Consider the following 12,120-nt stretch of genomic DNA (forward strand, 5'->3'; position numbering starts at 1 on the left):
GAATCACAGCGAAAATCGTATAATAAAGTCCCAACCGTTGACCGCAGTTGCCGGCCCGTGGGCCAACTCGATCGAGCCCGATCGATCGCCCGACTCTAGCGATGCGGAACGTTTAACTCGCCAAGCGAGACAGGCCTAACGGAAGGGCCCCGAAGTTCAACCGTCGCATGGGAGGCCCAGTCGATCATAGGTGTGGGTTTTTTCATTCAAATTCGCTCCGTAGAGGAAATGCGCTCGACCAAATTTTCCTCGCCTCGAGGCTTACGCGGAGCGTCCGGCGCTAGAGTCCTCTCGCCGTAGCGAAGCTTCTACCCCAGGACCCCGTGCGTAAAGCCTCGAATCGACGAGGCGATAAAATCGTATGAAAAAGCTCCAAACCGGATTTGAACCCCGCAGGTTGCCGGCCGTGGGCCAACTCGACGAGCCGATCGTCGATCGCCCGACTCTCGAAGTAGCGGAACGCGTTAACACTCCGCCAAGCGAGTACAGGCCCTAACGGGAAGGCCCCGAAGTTCAAAACCGGTCGGCAATGGAGGTCCCAGTGCGATCATAGGTGGTGGGTTATTTCATTCAAATTCGCTCCGTAGAGGAAATGCGCTCGACCAAAGTTTTTTCCCTCGGCCCTCGGAGGGCTTACCGCGGGAGCGTCCCGGCGCTAGAGTCCTTCTCGGCCGTAGCGAGAGCTTCTTACCCCAGGGACGCCCGTGCGGTAAAGCCTCGAATCGACGAGGCGATAAAATCGTATGAATAAAGCTCCCAAACCGGGATTTGAACCCCGGCAGGGTTGGCCGGCCCGTGGCCAACTCGATCGAGCCGAGTCGTCGATCGCCCGACTCTAGCGAAGTACGGAACGCGTTTAACACTCCGCCAAGCGAGTACAGGCCCTAACGGGAAGGGCCCCGAAGTTCAAAACCGGTCGGCAATGGGGAGGTCCCAGGTGCGATCATAGGTGGTGGGTTTATTTCATTCAAATTCGCTCCGTAGAGGAAATGCGCTCGACCAAAGTTTTTTCCCTCGGCCCTCGGAGGGCTTACCGCGGGAGCGTCCCGGCGCTAGAGTCCTTCTCGGCCGTAGCGAGAGCTTCTTACCCCAGGACGCCGTGCGGTAAAGCCTCGAATCGACGAGGCGATAAAATCGTATGAATAAAGCTCCCAAACCGGGATTTGAACCCCGGCAGGTTGGCCGCCCGTGGGCCAACTCGATCGAGCCCGAGTCGTCGATCGCCCGACTCTAGCGAAGTAGCGGGAACGCGTTTAACACTCCGCCAAGCGAGTACAGGGCCCTAACGGGAAGGGCCCCGAAGTTCAAAACCGGTCGGCAATGGGGAGGTCCCAGGTGCGATCATAGGTGGTGGGTTTATTTCATTCAAATTCGCTCCGTAGAGGAAATGCCTCGACCAAAGTTTTTTCCCTCGGCCCTCGGGGCTTACCGCGGGAGCGTCCCGGCGCTTAGAGTCCTTCTCGGCCGTAGCGAGAGCTTCTTACCCCAGGGACGCCCGTGCGTAAAGCCTCGAATCGACGAGGCGATAAATCGTATGAATAAAGTCCCAAACCGGGATTTGAACCCCGGCACGGTTGGCCGCCCGTGGGCAACTCGACGTAGCGCGAAGGGTACGAACTCCCAGGGACCCGAAGTAAACTGATGAGGTAATATATGTGTATTATATTTCAACGATTTGGTAGAGGATGGCCGACCAAGTTTCTCTTCTGATGACGATCACCAAGCTATCGCGAGGGAATCGTTAAAGCGCGTTTACAACGCGCACAGCACAGGCAACCTTAAGCGGAACGGGACACACAGGAGTGGTACGAAAACTACACGGTCGGCTATGGAGTTTCCAGTCTGATCATAGGTGGTGAGTAAAGACTTTATTTCGAGTATCAACTATGCGCCGAGCCAGGAAATCGTGCTCAAAGCGCTTTACAACGCGTCTACAGCCAACAGCAACACTCTAACGTGCAGAGCGGGACACGACAGGACGGAGAAAACACTACTCACGGCCAGGTATTCGTTTTACATCTGATTACGGGGAGAGAATGCGAGTAAAGAACCTTTCTATCGAGTACTCAACTATGCGCCGAGCCAGGCAATCGTGCTCAAAGCGCTTTACAACGCGTCTACAGCCAACAGCAACACTTAGCGTGCAGAGCGGGACACGACAGGACGGAGAAAACACTACTCACGGCCAGGTATTCGTTTTACATCTGATTACGGGGAGAGAATGCGAGTAAAGAACCTTTCTATCGAGTACTCAACTATGCGCCGAGCCAGGCAATCGTGCTCAAAGCGCTTTACAACGCGTCTACAGCCAACAGCAACACTTAGCGTGCAGAGCGGGACACGACAGGACGGAGAAAACACTACTCACGGCCAGGTATTCGTTTTACATCTGATTACGGGGAGAGAATGCGAGTAAAGAACCTTTCTATCGAGTACTCAACTATGCGCCGAGCCAGGCAATCGTGCTCAAAGCGCTTTACAACGCGTCTACAGCCAACAGCAACACTCTAACGTGCAGAGCGGACACGACAGAACAGAACGGAGAAAACACTACTTACTAGTTTTCCTTCTGAGTACGGTGAAAGCTGAGCACAAAGTTGAGAGTACCGTAGCGACCGAATTTTAAAAGATGCAGTTGGCGAATTCCGCTTCGCAGAAGCCTATTAAAGGGGAAGAAAAGAAAACAAAAACAAAAATCCCCCCAAATATTAAAAAAATAAATTAATTAATTAAAAAAAGTACAGTTGGCGAATTCTGCTTCGCAAAAGGCGAGTAAGGAATCGAAAAAAAAAAAAAAAAAAAAAGAGAGAGAGAGAGAGAGAGAAGAGAGAGAGAGAGAGAGAGAGAGAGAGAGAGAGAGAGAGAGAGAGAGAGAGAGAGAGAAAATGCGCGCAATGTCAACAGTAGCGCAGCGCACGAATGCTACAAAATGCAGTTGGCGAATTGCGCTTCGCAGAGGTCAATGTCATGAGGTGACCCAAATTTAAAAAAAAAAAAAATAAATTTAATGCGCAAAACGAAAACTAGCGCAGCGACCAGATTTGTTTAAAATATAGTTGGCGAATTCCGCTTCGCAGAAGCCTATTAAGGGACGCGAAAAAAAAAAAAGAAAAATTATGAAAAAAAAAAAAAGGAAATAAAAAAAAAAAAATACAGTTGGCGAATCCCGCTTCGCAGAAGCCTATTAAGGGACAAAAATAAAATGCAGTTGGCGAATTCCGCTTCGCAGAAGCCTGTTAAAGGACAAAATAAAATGCAGTTGGCGAATTCCGCTTCTCAGAAGTCTATTAAGGGACTGAATAAAATGCAGTTGGCGAATTCCGCTTCGCAGAAGCCTGGTAAAGGACAAAATAAAATGCAGTTGGCGAATTCCGCTTCGCAGAAGCCTATTAAGGGACTAAATGAAATGCAGTTGGCGAATTCCGCTTCTCAGAAGCCTATTAAGGGACAATGGCGAATCCCGCTTCTCAGAAGTCTATTAAGGGACTAAATAAAATGCAGTTGGCGAATTCCGCTTCGCAGAAGCCTGGTAAAGGACAAAATAAAATGCAGTTGGCGAATTCCGCTTCGCAGAAGCCTATTAAGGGACTAAATAAAATGCAGTTGGCGAATTCCGCTTCTCAGAAGCCTGGTAAAGGACAAAATAAAATGCAGTTGGCGAATTCCGCTTCGCAGAAGCCTATTAAGGGACTAAATAAAATGCAGTTGGCGAATTCCGCTTCTCAGAAGCCTATTAAGGGACAATGGCGAATCCCGCTTCTCAGAAGTCTATTAAGGGACTAAATAAAATGCAGTTGGCGAATTCCGCTTCGCAGAAGCCTACTAAGGGACTGACAGGAAAGAAAAAAAAAAAATAGAAAAAAAAAAAAAAAAAAAAAAAATGCAGTTGGCGAATTCTACTTCGCAGACAGCAAAGAAGGAAAACTAAAAGTGCCTCTGGACGGATTAGTGCCTCTGGACGGATTAGTGCCTCTGGACGGACTAGTGCCTCTGGACGGATTAGTGCCTCTGGACGGATTAGTGCCTCTGGACAGGTGGAGAGAAAAAAAAATTCTCCAAGTTCTATGGAGATAGAACTTTGAAGAAGTAAAGTAAAGTAAAGTAAATGTATTTATACGTGTTATGACACTCTCGCACCCGCCGCCGCCGCGCGCCGCACCGCCAGCATGCCGAGCCGAGCAGAGCAAGGACTCGAAGGCTGGCCGATCGGGCCGGGCCGTGCCGTGCCGGGTGGAAAGGTGGCCGAGACAAACCCTGCTGGAGGGAAAATCTCAGCGTCCGGGGCTTAGTCTCAACGGATCGCCGTACCAGGACAGCTCTAACGCTTACAACACCCCGACGGAATACATGTGGTCCGCACGCGATTTCTTGCCCCTAACGGACGTGGATGATACCGACCCAGCCACGCGCACCACAGATCTAGCGCGCGTGACGAGCGGGCCGGTCACGGCACTAGCCGACGAACCCGAGGGTTGCCGGCTTAATGTTGCCTGCACGCTCAGGGCCCTAGCTAAGCTCACCCTTGCTCACCGGGCGGGGTTCCGACTTAGAGGCGTTCAGTCGTACTCCCACGGACGTAGCCTGGCGCCATCGGCCTGACGACCGGACGCGCGAACCAGAGGTCCGAACTCACCGTTCCTCTCGTACTGAGCAAGATTACCGTGGCAAGGGCGCTTCATCAGTAGGATAAAACTAACCTGTCTCACGACGGTCTAAACCCAGCTCACGTTCCCTGTTGGCGGTGAACAATCCGACACTTGGCGAATTCTGCTTCGCAATGATAGGAAGAGCCGACATCGAAGGATCAATCAGCGACGTCGCTATGAACGCTTGGCCGCCACAAGCCATTATCCCTGTGGTAACTTTTCTGACACCTCTCGCTTGAAACTCCCAACGTCGAAAGGATCGATAGGCCACGCTTTCACGGCCAGTATTCGTACTGAAAATCCTGGTCGAGCAGGCATTTGCCCTTTTGCTCTACGCGAGGTTTCCGTCCTCGCTGAGCCCGCCTTGGGACACCTTCGCTGCGCTTTAGAAGATGTACCGCCCCAGTCAAACTCCCCGTCCGAGGCTGTCCCCGGCAGGGTCGCTGTCGCCGTCGTGACCGCGTCGGGGGGAGTCGGTGGACTCCCCGAGCCCGACGCGACGGCGGCTTGACGTCTGAACCTCGTACGCCTCCTACCTGGGCTCTTCCCGCTTCACTCGCCGTTACTGGGGAGTCCCCGTTGGTTTCTTTTCCTCCGCTTACTGAAATGCTTTAGTTCGGCGGGTACCCTCGTCCGATATGAGGTCGGCAGATCGCCCCATCCGTCGGGTTCGCCGCGCGTCGTTATACTTACTTCCCCGCATACCCCCACGAAGCCCTCGCTCGCGTGTACATCGAGCAGGCCCGAGGATTGAGGAAGAAGCAGCCGATCGCGTGCGTGCTTCCCCGTCTTCGGTGCGCGTCTTATTCGTCGTCCCCGCCCCATACCCAGAGGCCGGGTGGGACGACGTCTCCCGTGGTCAGACGGGAGCCCTCGATCTACGGCCGCCAGTCGGGCCGAGACCCGACCGGTACGGCACGTCGCGCCGCTCAGTCCCCCCCGAGAAGACCGGTTGCGGCGACGTCGTAGGGCCGACCCTCATACGGACGTGGCCGGTGACTTACGCCCACGGCCGCAATTTGCGTTCAAGACGTCGATGTTCAATGAGGCAGCTGCAGTTCACACGACTCAATACGGCTGGCCGCACTCTTCATCGACGCGCGAGCCGAGTGATCCACCGCCAAAGGTTGTATTTATTTTCTCTCGCTTAAGGGCCAAACGACGACAAGGGTGGGGGGGGCAAGCGTTGCGCGCGCGGTTACTCGCGGCGCAACGCCGCCGCCCCGTTTATCAGCCTGGACCGCTCCCCGGCCAGGGAGCAGCCCGGCCTCACCGGACAGTGTTTTAACCCTTCACCGTCGGGCGGGCGGGCTGGGGGCAAAACGAAATCGGACGTGATCCTACCGAAGGTTCACCTACGGTAACCTTGTTACGACTTTTACCCTCTCGGGGCAGCGCAGTTCGGGCGACATCGCGACGACTGCGATTTCAGGAGCCGAAGCTCCGTCTCGCCGGCCACTCCGGGGCCCTGGCTGCGCCGTCCACCGAAGGTAGCGACGGGCGGTGTGTACAAAGGGCAGGGACGTAGTCGGCACGGGATGCTGACCCGTGACTACGTGGCATTCCGAGTTCACGGCCCAACTCGCAGGAAGACCGACCCCGGACATGAAGACTCCTACGCTCACGGTCTACACCGCGCCGGCTGGCGCCACCACTGTAGCACACGTGCAGCCCAGGACGTCTAAGGGCATCACAGACCTGTTATGGCTCCATCTCGTACGCACTGCTCGAGGTCAATCCCTGCAGGACGCGGCCTGCGCGACGGCGGTCCGGGCACCGCCTCTCCCTGAGTGGGAAGACCGACGCCCGACCCGAGAGCCGAACGCCGACCCAACCCGTGAGACGGACCCCTCTTGACCGCCGTTTGTTATCCGCCAGGGCAGAGTCTCGCCCGTTATCGGAATGAACCAGACGGATCGCTCCACGGGCTAGCAACGGCCATGCACCACCACCCACCGAATCATGAAAGAGCCTCAGTCTGTCAATCCACGCGGTGTCCGGACCTGGTAAGCTTCCCCGTGTTGAGTCAAATTGAGCCGCAGGCTCCACTCCTGGTGGTGCCCTTCCGTCAATTCCTTTAAGTTTCAGCCTTGCGACCGTACTCCCCCCGGAGCCCAGGCACTCTGATTTCTCCGGGGCCTCGCGAGGCTTCCCCACAGGGGACGTCCCCGCGTAACCGGTCGGCATGGTTTACTGTCGGAACTACCGCGGTACCTGATCGCGTTCGTTCCTCCGACTTTCGTTCATGATCAACGAAGGCGCTCTTGGCCGGTGCCCTTCGCTCTTGTTCGTCCCACCGCGATCGTCGGATTCCACCCCTCCCGCGGTAGTACGCCGCCCCCCGGCCGTCTCTATAGACCTCGCCCACCGCCCCCACGGAGACCGGTCCCGTGGTTACATTGCGGGGCGGTGGCGTCATCACATCGTTCCGAGCAAAGCTGTGCGAGCACGACCTGCTTTGAGCACTCCAATTGATTCAGGGAGAACACCGCCCGTACCTTAGTGTCGGCCCAGATACGCCACGTACCAAGCCGACACGGCTTAAGACGGAAAGAGACTAAACCGGCAGCGACGGGCAAGCGATGCCCGGCGAGATCCGTCGCGAGGGTCCGGTTGCGGCACCGGAAGGCACCGCTTGCTCCATCCCCAAAACCACGACGGTGCATAATCGCCGGGGCAACGTCACCCGCGGTTTGTCGCTGCCGTCACCTCAGAGATCCAACTACGAGCGTTTTAAACGCAGCAACTACAACATACGCCATCGGAGCTGGAATTACCGCGGCTGCTGGCACCAGGCTTGCCCTCCGATAGGTCATCAACGGCACGTGTTTGGTCTACGCTCAATCCGACCGCTAGGCTCGCATGCGAGCCCAGCCCCGACATTTATCTTCACTACCTCACCGTGCTGGGAGTGGGTAAGTTGCGCGCCTGCTGCCACCCTTAAGCGTGGTAGCCGTCTCGCAGGCTCCCTCTCCGGGATCGAACCCTGATCCTCCGTCACCCGTAGCCAACACGGGGGGCTCTTGCCCGGGCCGTCTAAATTTGATGGGACGGCGAGCAAACGGGCACGCCGCTAACAGCGGTCGTCACATACCCAGAGTTCGCCTCAGCCTGGCGGGCGGCGTTAACCACCCGCCGCCGGTCAAGATCCTAATAAATGCGCCCTCTCCCCGCGGAGGTAACCCCGTTAGGAGGAGGACTCGTGTGCACGTATTAGCTCTGGGATTCCTACAGGTGTCCGGACAAACATCGCCCACCCCGTGTATTATCGCCGATATACTGAGCAGTTCGCGGCTTCCCCTTCTGTGTAGGGTGAGCATAGGCGTGCATGGCTTAACCCTCAAGACAAGCATAAGACTACAGGCAGGATCAACCTGGTAGCGTATCCATTTCCAACCCGGCGGGACGGACCCGCTGGGACAGGAGGCTACGGGCGCCGACGACCGAAGCCCAGACGCCGAGAACTCCCAGCGCTCGACTCCTTCGCCGACGGCCCTTCTCGACTCTACCGCACAAACGTTCACCCTTCGGCCTTCTCGCTGCTGGGTCGGACTGCTCCGACCGCCCGGACACGCTCGCGCTCACACGACTCTAGGTCCTCTACCGAGGAGCTAACCTGGGACCGACTCCGGACTCTCCGACCACCGCTCGTCCAGGCGCTGGTGACCGTGGGTGTACCAGAGGCCACCGCGCGCCTTTCGGCTCGCCTTGCTTCAATTTCAATTTTTCCGACCGACGACCGCCTTCCCTACTATACGTCCCAAACCCCTGGTAAGGTAGCCCTTTTCCTCTTGCGGACTACTAAAAAAAAAAATTTTTTGGTGCAAATTCAGATTCGACCCCAGGCACGTATGGCAAACCCGAGCCCGACCTCCGAACAGCCCGAATTTCCCATCGCACTACTCTAGCGAAGTAGCGGGAACGCGTTTAACGCCGCGTAAACGGTCTTCCGAGCGAGTACAGGGCCCTAACGGGAAGGGCCCCGAAGTTCAAAACCGGTCGGCAATGGGGAGGTCCCAGGTGCGATCATAGGTGGTGGGTTTATTTCATTCAAATTCGCTCCGTAGAGGAAATGCGCTCGACCAAAGTTTTTTCCCTCGGCCCTCGGAGGGCTTACCGCGGGAGCGTCCCGGCGCTAGAGTCCTTCTCGGCCGTAGCGAGAGCTTCTTACCCCAGGGACGCCCGTGCGGTAAAGCCTCGAATCGACGAGGCGATAAAATCGTATGAATAAAGCTCCCAAACCGGGATTTGAACCCCGGCAGGGTTGGCCGGCCCGTGGGCCAACTCGATCGAGCCCGAGTCGTCGATCGCCCGACTCTAGCGAAGTAGCGGGAACGCGTTTAACACTCCGCCAAGCGAGTACAGGGCCCTAACGGGAAGGGCCCCGAAGTTCAAAACCGGTCGGCAATGGGGAGGTCCCAGGTGCGATCATAGGTGGTGGGTTTATTTCATTCAAATTCGCTCCGTAGAGGAAATGCGCTCGACCAAAGTTTTTTCCCTCGGCCCTCGGAGGCTTACCGCGGGAGCGTCCCGGCGCTAGAGTCCTTCTCGGCCGTAGCGAGAGCTTCTTACCCCAGGGACGCCCGTGCGGTAAAGCCTCGAATCGACGAGGCGATAAAATCGTATGAATAAAGCTCCCAAACCGGGATTTGAACCCCGGCAGGGTTGGCCGGCCCGTGGGCCAACTCGATCGAGCCCGAGTCGTCGATCGCCCGACTCTAGCGAAGTAGCGGGAACGCGTTTAACACTCCGCCAAGCGAGTACAGGGCCCTAACGGGAAGGGCCCCGAAGTTCAAAACCGGTCGGCAATGGGGAGGTCCCAGGTGCGATCATAGGTGGTGGGTTTATTTCATTCAAATTCGCTCCGTAGAGGAAATGCGCTCGACCAAAGTTTTTTCCCTCGGCCCTCGGAGGGCTTACCGCGGGAGCGTCCCGGCGCTAGAGTCCTTCTCGGCCGTAGCGAGAGCTTCTTACCCCAGGGACGCCCGTGCGGTAAAGCCTCGAATCGACGAGGCGATAAAATCGTATGAATAAAGCTCCCAAACCGGGATTTGAACCCCGGCAGGGTTGGCCGGCCCGTGGGCCAACTCGATCGAGCCCGAGTCGTCGATCGCCCGACTCTAGCGAAGTAGCGGGAACGCGTTTAACACTCCGCCAAGCGAGTACAGGGCCCTAACGGGAAGGGCCCCGAAGTTCAAAACCGGTCGGCAATGGGGAGGTCCCAGGTGCGATCATAGGTGGTGGGTTTATTTCATTCAAATTCGCTCCGTAGAGGAAATGCGCTCGACCAAAGTTTTTTCCCTCGGCCCTCGGAGGGCTTACCGCGGGAGCGTCCCGGCGCTAGAGTCCTTCTCGGCCGTAGCGAGAGCTTCTTACCCCAGGGACGCCCGTGCGGTAAAGCCTCGAATCGACGAGGCGATAAAATCGTATGAATAAAGCTCCCAAACCGGGATTTGAACCCCGGCAGGGTTGGCCGGCCCGTGGGCCAACTCGATCGAGCCCGAGTCGTCGATCGCCCGACTCTAGCGAAGTAGCGGGAACGCGTTTAACACTCCGCCAAGCGAGTACAGGGCCCTAACGGGAAGGGCCCCGAAGTTCAAAACCGGTCGGCAATGGGGAGGTCCCAGGTGCGATCATAGGTGGTGGGTTTATTTCACTCAAATTCGCTCCGTAGAGGAAATGCGCTCGACCAAAGTTTTTTCCCTCGGCCCTCGGAGGGCTTACCGCGGAAGCGTCCGGCGTAGAGTCCTTCCGGCCGTAGCGAGAGCTTTACACCCGGGACGGCCCGTGCGTAAAAGCCTCGAATCGACGAGGCGTAAAATCGTATGAATAAGCTCCCAAACGGGATTTGAACCCCGGCAGGGTTGGCCGACCCGTGGGCCAACTCGATCGAGCCGAGTCGTCGATCGCCGATCTAGCGAAGTAGCGGGAACGCGTTTAACACTCCGCCAAGCGAGTACAGGGCCCTAACGGGAAGGCCCCGAAGTTCAAAACGGTCGGCAATGGGAAGGTCCAGGTGCGATCAAAGGTGGTGGGTTTATTTCATTCAAATTCGCTCCGTAGGAAATGCGCTCGACCAAAGTTTTTTCCTCGGCCTCGGAGGCTTACCGCGGGAGCGTCCCGGCGCTAGAGTCCTTCTCGGCCGTAGCGAGAGCTTCTTACCCCAGGGACGCCCGTGCGGTAAAGCCTCGAATCGACGAGGCGATAAATCCGTAGATAAAGCTCCAAACCGGGATTTGACCCCGGCAGGTGGCCGCCCGTGGGCCAACTCGATCGAGCCCGAGTCGTCGATCGCCCGACTCATAGCGAAGTAGTCGGGAACGCGTTTAACACTCCGCCAAGCGAGTACAGGGCCCTAACGGAAGGGCCCCGAAGTCAAAACGGTCGGCAATGGGAGGTCCCAGGTGCGATCATAGGTGGTGGGTTTATTTCATTCAAATTCGCTCCGTAGAGGAAATGCGCTCGACCAAAGTTTTTCCCTCGGCCCTCGGAGGGCTTACCGCGGGAGCGTCCCGGCGCTAGAGTCCTTCTCGGCCGTACGAGAGCTTTTACCCCAGGGACGCCCGTGCGGTAAAGCCTCGAATCGACGAGGCGATAAATCGATGAATAAAGCTCCCAAACCGGGATTGAACCCCGCAGGTTGGCCGGCCGTGGGCCAACCGATCGAGCCCGAGTCGTCGATCGCCCGACTCTAGCGAAGTAGCGGGAACGCGTTAACACTCCGCCAAGCGATACAGGCCCTAACGGAAGGGCCCGAAGTCAACGGTCGCAATGGAGTCCAGGTGCGATCAAGGTGGGTTTATTTCTTCAAATTCGTCCGTGAGGAAAGCGTCGACCAAGTTTTTCCCTCGCCCCGAGGGCTTACGCGGGAGCGTCCGGCTAGAGTCCTCTCGCCGTAGCGAGAGCTTCTTACCCAGGACCCCGTGCGGTAAACTCGAATCGACGAGCAAATCGTAGAATAAGCTCCCAAACCGGATTTGAACCCGGCAGGTTGGCGGCCGTGGCAACTCGATCGAGCCCGAGTCGTCGATCGCCGACTCTAGCGAAGTAGCGGGACGCGTTTAACACTCGCAAGCGAGTACAGGGCCCAAGGGAGGGCCGAGTCAAAACGTCGGCAATGGGGAGGTCCAGGTGCGATCATAGGTGGTGGTTTTCATTCAAATTCGCTCGTAGAGGAAATGCGCTCGACCAAAGTTTTTTCCCTCGCCTCGGAGGCTTACCGGGGAGCGTCCGCGCTGAGTCCTCTCGCGTAGCGAGAGCTTCCAGGACGCCGTGCGGTAGCTCGAATCGACGAGGCGAAAATCGTAGAATAAAGCTCCAACCGGGATTGAACCCGCAGGTGGCCGCCCGTGGCCAACTCGATCGAGCCGAGTCGTCGATCGCCGACTCTAGCGAAGTAGCGGGAACGCGTTTAACACTCGCAAGCATCAGGCCCTAAGGGAAGGCCCGAAGTCAAAACCGTCGGCAATGGAGG

General features: G+C 56.9%; 1 non-coding gene and 2 pseudogenes across 1 annotated transcript; all 3 read right to left on the reverse strand.

Annotated features, from left to right (window-relative positions):
• Nucleotides 1-4,264: 4,264 nt before the first annotated feature.
• Nucleotides 4,265-5,293, reverse strand: LOC144961071 (large subunit ribosomal RNA; annotated as a pseudogene).
• A 325-nt stretch (nucleotides 5,294-5,618) lies between these two features.
• LOC144961069 (5.8S ribosomal RNA) lies at nucleotides 5,619-5,775 on the reverse strand. The gene has a single exon (XR_013643046.1). It is a non-coding gene; the product is annotated as a 5.8S ribosomal RNA (ribosomal RNA).
• Nucleotides 5,776-5,978: 203 nt separating this feature from the next.
• LOC144961070 (small subunit ribosomal RNA) lies at nucleotides 5,979-8,026 on the reverse strand (annotated as a pseudogene).
• Nucleotides 8,027-12,120: the final 4,094 nt, after the last annotated feature.

The sequence above is a fragment of the Berghia stephanieae genome, unplaced genomic scaffold, assembly GCF_034508935.2.
Source record: "Berghia stephanieae isolate SIO BIC M18660-M18661 unplaced genomic scaffold, UCSD_Bste_1.3 scaffold1319, whole genome shotgun sequence".
NCBI lineage: Eukaryota > Metazoa > Mollusca > Gastropoda > Nudibranchia > Aeolidiidae > Berghia > Berghia stephanieae.